This window comes from Aedes albopictus, chromosome 1, assembly GCF_035046485.1.
Source record: "Aedes albopictus strain Foshan chromosome 1, AalbF5, whole genome shotgun sequence".
Taxonomy (NCBI): Eukaryota; Metazoa; Arthropoda; class Insecta; order Diptera; family Culicidae; genus Aedes; species Aedes albopictus.
This window is the reverse complement of record NC_085136.1, coordinates 89,747,083-89,759,090: the sequence shown is the minus strand read 5'-3', so window position 1 is coordinate 89,759,090 and position 12,008 is coordinate 89,747,083. Positions and strand designations below refer to the sequence as shown.

Sequence of the window (12,008 nt, the reverse complement as noted above, 5' to 3'; positions counted from 1 at the left end):
GAGGATACCTTGATTCATACTCTATATGTGTACGAAATCCTATTTTGAAAATATTGCTTCGTTATTTAATAAAAAATTAAAAACCAACAAAATGAAAAAATGCTTCCAGTTTCGCCGTAAGAGTATATGTTTGTGCATCCTCCAGCAGGTTTGAAACACCATAGTGATTTCAGTCCACCGACACACTTGTCACATAAGAGTTACAGCAGCTCCCCAGCCAACACACGATCGTATATGTTGTTCAGCATCCTATTAAGGTGAAACATCAGAGAATACAAATATGACTGCCACAACGATCGACTGGTCCCATACTCACGTTTTCAAGAGCACCAATCTTGAACATTTGTAAACAAAAAAAAGCTGCTTCTTTTTGCAAGTGACCAAAGCCAGGATAAACAAGTGCGGCTTGGTTTGATGCTTCATCGGATTTGTGCCTCTGAAGTTTGTTTTCAAGATTGCATAGGGATTTCTTGATGTTTCACCTTAAGTGGAGGCGATATTTTTATTTTAAGACACGGACACGTTTAGTACTCCCAGTGAGCTATTCGCTCTTTGAAGGAAGCATGACACTAGACAACGGACTAGCTGTTGCAAGCTAGTGGCACAGTCGAAAACTTTTCCTGGCAGCGGCGACAGTGTACGCCGTACACTTTACACGCTGTCAAATGGAAACATGTACGCATATGGCCTCCACTTCGACATCCTATTCTACATCATAAACGGTTTTGTGTTGGGTGGGAGGTTTTTGATGCGCAGAAGTCACTGACACTTCTGATTAACCAAACCTGCGCTGCCGTAACTCTTCTGTGACAAGTGTGACTTGGGAGGGTCTTCTCATGGGGGATTCAGGTGATTCCAGGGGTTCCCAGAGGCACTTTTAGGGGTCTCAGGCGGTTCCGTAAGAGTTCCAGTGGGACTCAAGGGCGTTTCAGTCCTGATGGTGTCGCAGGAGGTACCAGGAGGCCTTTAAGAGATGTTTAAGGGGGTCTCAATGGCGTCTCAAGGTGTTCCAGTGGCTCCAGGAGATTTCTGGTACACTTCATGGGATGTTTTAGAGGGTTTTAGGGGCGTTTCTAGGGCTCCTAGGGAGTTTCAGGCAGTGAGCCGATCAGTACTTTTTATCACTATCGTCATAATGCTTTTACCGTCATGGTTAATGTTGCATACTATACTTTCACACTGCACTACATTAATCCTACATTCGATGCCTCATTATTAGAGATACCTTGATTGTAACACAAATCAAGATGATGGGAGTATGGAATGGCAATTTCGCAATACTGATTAGCATTGTTAGTGGTTCCAAAAACTGCGAAAGAGTCATGCGGCCAACTCGAGAACTAAATAGAAGTGTGAAAACGTGGGGACATTATATCTCTGAACAGATTTCAGGGGCGTTTTTGGGGGTCAGACATCGCAGAGTGTTTCAGAGGATTTTCAACGGGCTTCGGAGGCGTTACAGGTACATTTTCGGTGGTTTTGGTGGGTCTCAAGTGCGTTACGTGGGGTCAGAGAGGGTTTTAGATGGATTGCGGAGGAATTTTTGAAGCTTCAGAGGGTTTTTGGCGGGCGAGACGTTACTCAGGCGTTTTCGGGGGTTTCGGAGAGTCTCATATGTGAAACATCGATAATAATTAAGTAACTTTTTTTCACCAGCATCAAATTGCTTTGCGGTCTTTGAAAGAATAATTCATGGATGAACTTTCTACAAGAAACGTTGATTGATTTAAATTATATAAGGGCGGCCTCTGAAATCCTATGGAATCTTTGAAACGCTTGCCGATTGCGCTGAAATTTAGCACAGTTCATATGGGACCAAAAAGCAATCCAAAAAGTCGAGTGGAGCGAGGATTTTTTTTATATAAGCGTGTCCCATAATAGTGTTACATGGGGTTCGAGGGAGTTCTAGGGAGATTTTGAAGGCATTTCAGGAAACTTCGGGTGATTTTTGGCGGGTTTCAGAAACGTTACCTAATTATAAAAACCTTTGTACCACCTTGAAATGCCCTAAAATGCCTTGAAATGCCTCTGAAACCTCTATAATCCCATTGCAAAGTCCTTGAAATCTCTGTAATCACTTTGAATGCCCCTGAAGCCTCTTTAACAAAGGTGTTCTCGAAACCCCCCTGACCTGAACTGTCTCAAAACGCCTCTGGGACCTTCGCAATCGCATTTTAACACCTTTGGAATCAGCATAGTTAATTTAAAATGCCACTGGAACCCCTTGGAATGCGTTTAAAGGTCTTCAGAAACTTCCTGAAATACCTTAAATGCCCTTGAAAAGCTCCTAAAGGCTACTAGACACTGCTAAACCTCTAGGAACGCTCTTAAAATGTTCCTGACACCCTGAAATTCTTTGAAGCGCCTTAAAACGCCTTGGAAAACCTGGTAATGCTCTTTAAAGGCTCGTGAGCCTAAAAGCTCCTCTGACACGAATGCACTTAATAGTGTAAAGTTTAATTATTAAATAAAATAAAATTAAATTTGAAAAAAATCCCCTTGAAACGTCTCTGAAACCCAGTTAATACTACTAGGATGCCCCTGAAATTCGTAATCCTATTAAAATGTCAACGAAATCTGACGAAACGCTCGTTAAAGGTCCTGAAATCCCCCCTAGAATGTTCCCGAAGCCCCTTTTAACCCTCTATTTTTGGGCTCTCCGAGAACCTTTGGAAAAAAACGTTGGCCCTATCTCAAATGACCCTCATTAAAGCCCAGACCTAATTATGGACCTCCATTCAATGGTATAAGAAGAGGTTTCATTGTACTTTGTTAATTATGTTTAGGTTTAAATTTGTTTAACAAAATGCCGTAACGCAGTTTCATGGAAGTTAACCCGGTACTGTTTTTGCAAAAATCTTTTGCTAATATTTGAATTTCTAAAAATGCTATCTACAAAAGTCATTTTAAAGTGATCAATTTGACCCCGGATTACGGTACTATCTTCGCTAGTAAGAAAAATACTAATTGGATTGCAGATGCTTTCTATTGTATCGTTACTTATTAATAGAAACAAAATGGTAGCATTTATATATTTGTTTGCCTGTGATGTTATTTTGATCAGGATTTAAATTTGATTAAGATACATCAACGTTGAAGTGAATTATTGGAATCACATCTATAATAATCCTCCATTATATAAAAATGAACGCGTTATACAGTGAGGACCCTGGTAGCATTAAAAGCTTAAAAAATCGGAAAATTTTTAAAATATTTTTTTTTTGTGCTCATAAAAAATGGTTCTCAGTTCGTCAAATAGCAGAGAATGATGGGTGCAGGAGATGAGTGTGGGTTGTAGAGGGGGTGTTTGGGGATAGTTTGAAAATTGAAGTGGGTGTTGAGGGCACAGAAATCAATTTTGAAGTGATTTTTCAATGTTTAAGTACAAGATATGATTTTTTTTTTAATTTTAGAGCATAGCTTGTCAACTAGAACGAAGCCTTGTCGCAGATTATAGTAATTGTGGTCTACAGAAGACAGCAAACGACAGTGCAAACGGAACCAATAAGCGCAGCTGGCTTTGTTTGCGCTGCCTTTCCGCTTTATTTTCCGAACTGTACCAAGCCGAAAACATTCTGTTGTCGTGGAGGAACTTCCGGAAAACTTCTGATGAATTAGCTGGAACAATTCCTGGAGCAAGAATTCCCAGCAAGAAACTCAAAGAGAATTTCTGCAGAAATTCCAGCAAAAATCATAAGAGAAATTCTTTTACAAATAGTAAGAGGTATTTCTGTAGGAATACCATGAAGAAATCCTAATGGAATCCCAAGAGAAATCCCCGAGAAATTCATAACATATACCCTATAGGGACATCTTTAAAGGAATCTTGGTGAAAAGATCTGAGATAAATTGTTTGATTATTTAATTTTAATCAATCCCTTGATGAACTTCCGGTAGAATTTCTAAGCAAATATCTATATGAATTCCTGAAGGATTGGCACGAGAAAATTCCGAAAGAATCCCTAGGTAAATTTCAGGATGAATTCACGGATTAATTCCAGGACAAGAGAACTTCCTGCAGAAATTCCTGAGAAAAAAGGCTGAAAGTCTCTTAAATAAAGACAAATCAATCAATCAATCCTGAGAAAAGTCCTGTAAGAATACTAGTAAGAATTTCTGGAAGAATCCCAGCAGGAGATACTAAAGGAATTCAAAAAAAAATGGTTGAGGTACCATAAACCTGAACAAACGCGGCCCACAAGGGGTGGCCAAAATGTTTGAGATTTTTTTTCCTCCCCTGTTGGGGAAATTAAGCCACAAATGTTTGAGATATTATTATTATTATTTATCAGAGACACTTTACACCGATCAGATTAACAAATGTTTGGGATAGTAAACTTTTTTTCTCTCACAAAAAAGTTCAACAAGCTGTAACTTTTTATAGAGTGCATCAAATATTCTCAAATTTTGACAGTTTGTCTACCTATTATATGTGCATCATTGATATAAATAAGGCTCGATTGGTTAGTCTTTTGCGAAGCTAGTACAGTTCTCGTAAAACACTATTTTTTAAACAACCAATTTTTGAACTGTCATATCTCCGAAACCAGTGAACCGAATTTAATGAAATTTTGAACGTTTATCAACAATATATTGATATTTGATGCGACATTTTAAAATGTAATATTTTCTCTCGACAAATAATGTTATACTGATAAAAATGTCATACCCATATAGAAGAAAATAAGTCAAATTAACAAAACCACACAAAAATACTAACTGTGTTCTTCCCTCAATCCAAATAGAAGTAGAAAATCTTTGGATATCAAAACTAAAATTTAATGACAATGATGTATAAAAATAACACTTTTTCGAAAAAGTTCCAAAAAGTGTCAATTCATGATAATTTTTTTAAACGTGGTAAAAGTACCTATGTTTAAAAAGCTTGTGATGCACTAATATATTGTTGAAAAACGTTCAAAATGTCATACAGTTCGGTTCACTGGTTTCGGAGATATGACAGTTCAAAAATAAGTTGTCCAAAAAATAATGTTTTATGAAAACGGTTCTATCTTCGCGAAAGATTAACCAATCGGGCTCAGATTTCTACCAATGATGCACATATAATAGGTTGACAAACAGTCAAAATTTGAGAAATTTTGATGCACTATATGAAAAGTTACAGTATGTTGAAATTTTTTGTGAAAGAAAAAAATGTTGCCTATCCCAAACATTTTGGCAACCCCCTGTAGAAGATTATTATTGATTATAAAATGACAATGATGAACCAAACACATTTCTATTTTTCTTCTTCAAAAAAGGCTGACAAAATCTGGAGCTGCAAATCAGGCTACCACTACGCCAAATTAAAGGTTTATTTTAAGTTAAATATTTTTTGTAACGATTTGCAAAGGACTATGCAATTTTAGCCCAATGACACCCCTACTGACGGTACTTGGAAAAATTAGTAGTTCATCCTACGCCACCAAATGCCGTCTTCCAGTTTAACGAGTTTACTGAGCAATGTTCGCAGCCTTTAGGGTAAGGGAGGTATTTTGGACCCCTTTAGGAAGTGGATGAACAATTCAGCGAAAAAAAAGGTTTTCCCCATAAAACATGGGTAATGTCAGTATGAATTAACCCTTCAGGACGCGCGCTGTTGCCAAAAGTACAACACTGCCAAAAAACCTCGCTCGTCGTATACAGCGCGAACGCAGTGCTGTTTCGGTTGCTTTATGGCACGCATACTGAAAGGTTAAGCAGAGCAACATGTTTTCTGTTGAAGAAAGTCAAACAGAACTTAAAATTATTGTTGCAAATACTAGAAATATCAAAACTCCTGAAGGATCTTGGGCATTTATTTTGTACCACCAAGTGAACATATTTTGGGCCACCTCATTGAATTTTAATTGCATTCTGAAATTAAGGCACCTCAGCAAAACTTTACAGATAGTTAAAACTAAGTGAGTATTACAACTTTATTTTTCGCTTTTTGAGGCAGGGAATGTTTAAAAATTACGTAACGTTTAAAAAGGAAGAAATTTAGATTCAATCGCCAGTTTTTGCTCACTCTAGTATGATGGTTCATAAAAAAATGTAACGTAATTCATGATTTCATTAACTTTTGCATTACCAGTAATTACGTAACACTTCAAAAGAAGTGTGAAAGTCTAGTGGTTTTGCTAAATATAAGGACATTCTACACATATTGTAATGAGAGGCCATCAAAAATAAAACAATTTCAATTATACGTATTTTGTCAAACATACATTAGATAACATTAGATACATTAGAAGCAGTGACAACAACAGTGCAAGAAGTGATAGGTACCGCTCAGCGACGCCAACGTAATGGTTGGTTTGACGAGGACTGCCAACGAGTGACGAACGAAAAGAATGCCGCCAGAAGCCGAATGCTAGTGGCCGGTACCCGGCAGAACCGGGAGCGGTACAGAGTGGGAAGAACAGAAGAGAAACGAATCCACCGCAGAAAAAAACGGCAACACGAAGAGAGTGTTATTGCTGAAGCGCAGGAAAGTTTGGACAGGAACGATATGCGGAGGTTTTATGCAACTGTCAATGGCGCGCGACACAAGACTGCGCCAGTGCCCGCCATGTACAATGACCGGGAAGGAAATTTGCTGACAGACAAAACAATGGTGGCAGCCAGGTGGAAGGAGCACTTCGAAGATTTGTTGAATGGTAGCAGCGAAGGAGCACCCAGGAACAGGATTAAAATAATGGATGACGGTCAAGCAGTGGATCTACCAACACTGGATGAGGTTAAAAAGGCCCTTAAGGAGCTGAAAAACAGCAAGGCTGCTGGGAAGGACGAGATCCCGGTCGAAATTCTTAAACACGGAAGCGAGCAGCTACATCAATCAATCCACCAAACTGTTATAAAGATTTGGGAGGATGAAAAATTGCCCACCAGCTGGTTGAATGGCCTTATATGTCCAATCTATAAGAAAGGGCACAGACTGGAGTATGCCAATTACAGAGGGATTACCCTTTTAAATTCGGCGTATAAGATACTGTCGCGTATCCTGTTCAACAAACTGCGACCTCTTGAGGAGTCCTTCGTCGGCGAATACCAGACTAGTTTTCGTGAGGGCCGATCAACGGCGAATCAAATGTTTATCCTGCGGATGATCCTAGGTAAATTTCAGGAATATAATTTGCAGACTCACCATCTGTTTATTAATTTTAAAGCAGCGTACGATTCAGTGAGAAGAAATGAGCTTTGGCAGATGATATCAGAACATGGTTTTCCGGCGGAACTAATTAGGCTGCGCGTATCATACGCTGGATGGATCAAAATCAAGTATTCGTATCGCGGACGAAGTGTCTACGTCGTTTGTGACCTTGGATGGATTGAAGCAGGAGGATGCTCTTTCAAATTTATTGTTCAACATTGCACTCAAAGGAGCGATTAGGAGGTCAGGCGTGCAGAGGAATGGCTCTATCATCACACGGTCGCACATGCTCCTCGGTTTTGCGGACGATATTGATCTCATCGGCATTGATCATAGGGCAGTGGAGGAAGCTTATGCTCCTTTGAAGAGAGAGAGACAGCGAGGACAGGCTTGACGATTAACTCTACCAAGACGAAGTACATGATAGCGGGTAGAGACAGAAGCAGGCCTAGTGGTGTTGATGCTGAGGTAGTGATTGATGGGGATATGTTTGAAGTTGTTGAAGAATTTGTTTATCTTGGAACACTTGTGACATGTGGCAATGACGTTTTCCGTGAAGTGAAAAGGCGTATTGCAGCTGCGAACAGGGCCTTTTACGGATTTCGTAGCCAGCTTAGGTCCCGTAACTTGCAAACACAAACAAAATTCGCTCTGCATAAGACGCTGATTCTTCCGGTTGCCCTCTACGGTCACGAAGCGTGAACGTTAAAGGAGGTAGACCGAAAAGCTTTTAGAGTTTTTGAGCACAAAGTGCTACGGACAATTCTCTGTGGGAAACAAATGGAGTGTGGCGCAGACGCATGAATCACGAGTTGTACCAAGTGTACGAAGATGCGAATATTGTAAACGTATAAAATACGGCCGACTTCAGTGGGCTGGACACGTAGTGTGAATGTCGGAAGAAAGAATAGCGAAAACAATATTCAGCAGAGAACCCGGTCGAGGTAGGCAACTTCCTGGGCGGCCGCGAACTCGCTGGCTGCACGCGGTTGAAGAAGACCTACGATCCTTACACGTTCGGGGAAACTGGAGGAATATCGCCCAAGACCGACGAAGATGATGCTCTATTATATGCTCGACGTTGGAGTAAAGTTACTTTGTAGCCAACAAGGTATCAGGGTAGGTACATTAGATAACATATTGTCTCAGTCACCAACCAATTGCCGAGAAGGACAACTGTTCTAAACTGAATGACTGAATACCTGAAATTTTCAACTTAGCGAAAAGTTGTTGAAACACAAATCGAACCCATATTAATCTCATTATAAAATAAACGTATAATAACCCAGGTCACGGGAGGTCGCAACGAATTCTATTTATCTGTTTTCAGAGTACATTACGTAGGCATGAATGTTTTCTCCCTTTAGAAGGAACTGAAGAGGTGAATCTGACAGGTGGGCCAAAATATGTCCTCATATGATTATGTGGGACATATTTTGGTCATAAATACCTCAATCCACCATTTTAGTAAATATTATCGCTTCACCGAGCTTAAGAACGCCACATGATATACACATGCTAAATGGCCATTGGCATTGGAAGATAAAAACTGTGGAAGTGCTCATAGAACACTAAGCTAAGAAGAAAGCTTTGTCCCTGTGAAGTCGTCACGTAAGAATTGCAACATTATGTAAACAAAAACCTCAGCAACTTCTTTAAATCTCTGGCAATTGGCTAACTGAGGCTAGCTGAGACACCCAAATCACAAAACACGAATGATCCACTGCACGAATTTTTACAGGCCTGCTTACTCTCACACGAATTTTGACGTTTGAGAGGTATCGGTACCGCTCAAACGACAAATTTTCTGAGAGAGTAAGCAGGCCAGCATAAATTCGTGCAGTGGACCATAGTTACGTTCACTTTGCACTTCCTCCTGTATTTGTTTTTTCACGGTGGGCCGCATTTCAAAATTAAACACGTGGAGATCAATTTCACCCGAATTTACAGTAACGAATGAGGGCACTTCCTTTCTGATTTTGTTGATTCAATCCGTTCATTGTCTGTTGTCACTTGAATGATATCTTTTCCTAATTTACCGAAGCCCTATTTGCCCAACGCCGTCAACACGTAACATAACTTTTCACTTCTCCATCGGATGCTTTATAGCATCCATCACCACATATTTAAAGTGTGCAAAGCTTAAATTAAAAAAACACCATGCTGCTCCATCAAGTTGCAGCCGTTGCGTTGCGTTGTTGGGAAAAGATTAGAACAGTCACACCAACCAATCGAGTCCCATCGATGCGATGCGATGGGAAGAGTGCCGGTTTCGCGCGTCTGCACCGGTTCAAGTCTCGCGGCCAACTGATAGCGTTGGGAACGCGCGAAAAAGGATTAACCGCGGCTAGGAAGCCGACCAACCACCCACCCCGAGACCATTTACTTCCTACTGCCTGCTGTGAATGTACGGGTGCACGGAAACAGCTGATGCCGACCGCCATATCCAGTTACGAAGAATCCAACCTTCCTTGCCATCGGAATGATAACTCTATCAGCCTAGCGCTACCGTAATCGTGTGGTATCAGGAGAAGCACAAGCGTGTTATGCATGAATGTCAGCAAATGAATGTCACTTTTGTTGAATGGTTGTTGAATTGGCAAGTAGCGTGGTTCGTTACAAAGGTTGAATCACAGCCAAGAAGAATAGCACGGAACGGACAATCATCATCAGAGTTTCGCATAACAAACACACAAGCGAATGACAGCGCAGTGTTAAGCAATGCAAAATGCTTGAAGAGTTCTGCATAACTATTTCTTTAAGGACATTCCATCTATGCCAAAGCCTGCCTCTCGACTAAGTTCTACGAGAACTGTCATAGTTATAAACTAAGAGCATTCTCAGATTGCAAGCGAATTGATCGTTTTTGCAATCATATATCGTGTGGCAGGTACAATGATTTCCAATGTCCAAGGATGTCCAAGATTTTTTTCTGAAATGATGCATTTCATTTCATGAAATAAACTTTTAGACTTGAAAAACAAACCCTTCAACAGTGAATTCACAATGCCCGACATCCACGTGCAACCGAGACTCTTCGTTTCAATTCGTATGAATCATGCGCACTCTGGTTCACAGTCAACGGATACCGGTTCACCGGCACGTGGATACATATTTCTTGGAAGAATTTTTACGCTGCCATCCGTCGTCTACGATCAGCTGTTGAATATGGAACCTTTGCCGGCTCGCGCGGCACCGTATCCAAGGGTCGGGTTGTTTACCAACAACAAAAGCATCGGGTTTGAGTTGATTCCAAGCGGCACTGGCGCTGGGGGTTTGGTTTTGTATACCTAGAATGAACTCAATAGCCCGGAACACTAGCGTGCACAGGGGGGGGGGGGGGGCAAGGGGGGGCACTTACCCCCCCTTCTATAAAAAATTATATGCACCATTTTTGCAATTCTTGCACCTTGTATCTTACCACGCAATGTTGAGAATCACTGAGCCATGGTGCACCATTGACACATACAATTCGAATAACATGCACCATTTTGGCATTTCGTATTCCAAAACTGTATTCCATGTACGTGAATCGTGGTGACTTCGGCATCACATTGAATTCTAAGCACCATTTTTGCAATTCGTGCACCTAGCCATACAAAATAACGAGTATCACTGAATAACAGTGACGATTATTACAGCACACTAACATCATGCACCTTCTTCAAAGTTTTCAATACACCATCATGATGTCCACAGAATGATCTAGGTATCCACGTTTTATGATGATCGCATGAAATGTCTTTTTATCAATTAAGTATCTAATACCTCATACTGATATGCACCATCATGAAACTTCATGCACCATCACAGCTCTTCAAGCACCATTTCAGCGTTTATCATATCATCTAGGCATCTGAAGCACCGTAATGCCGTGAGCATCACATAAAAGACTTTTTTTTTGTATGCTATGCACCATTTTTGCAATTCGTGCACTTAACCATATTGATAAGCTTTGAAAAACGGTGACAACTAATGCATCATCTAGCATCATGCACCTTCTTCAAAGCTTTCCAACCACCATTTTGGCATTCACTATATCATCTAGGCATCTTATGCACCATTATGATGTGGTTCACAAATGAATTTAATGCACCATTTTGACATTTCGCACTGGATCATGGTGGCAACAAATGCACCACTGATACATACAATTTCTTAGTATCTCATGCACACCGATGATGTTCTAAGAATCATTTTTAGGCTAATCTCACGCACCATCTTTTAATTAATCAGTGATGTCAGCACCATATTCGAATAACATGCACCATTTCTGCATTTCGTATTCCAAAACTGTAATCCATGTACGTGAACCATGGTGACTTCGGCACCACATTGAATTCCAAGCACCATTTTTGCAATTCGTACACCTAGCCATTCACAATGTCGAGTGTCGCTGAATAACGGTGACAACTATACAGCACACTAACATCATGTACCTTCTTCAAAGCGTCCACAGAATGAACTAGGTATCCACGCATTATGCTGATCTCATGCACTATCTTTTAATCAACTAGAAATCAAATGCATCATACTGATATGCACCATCGTTAAATTTCATGCACCATCAAGGCTTTCCAAGCACCATTTCAGCGTTTATTATATCATCTAGGCATCTGATGCACCATTATGTCGTGAGCATCACATAAAATACTTTTATTTTGCATTCTATGCACCATTTTTGCAATTCGTGCACCTAACAATGCAACATGTTGATAATCTTTGAATAACGGCGACAATTAATGCAGCACACTAGCATCATACGCCTTCTTCAAAGCTTTTCATGCACCATTTTGGCATTAATTATACCATCTAGGTATCTTCTGCACCATTATGATGTGGTTTACATTTGAATTTGATGCATCATTTTTGC

At 40.3% G+C, this 12,008-nt stretch overlaps 1 protein-coding gene across 1 annotated transcript in view; it reads right to left on the bottom strand.

The window, feature by feature from the left end:
- Positions 1 to 9,435, bottom strand: part of LOC109410169 (metabotropic glutamate receptor 1) — a 679,657-nt gene extending 670,222 nt beyond the window's left edge. The window contains exon 1 of the mRNA XM_062845013.1: positions 9,364 to 9,435. The gene's annotated coding sequence lies outside the window, so the exon portion shown is untranslated. The remainder of the gene's footprint in view (positions 1 to 9,363) is intronic.
- Between the last annotated feature and the right edge of the window lie 2,573 nt (positions 9,436 to 12,008).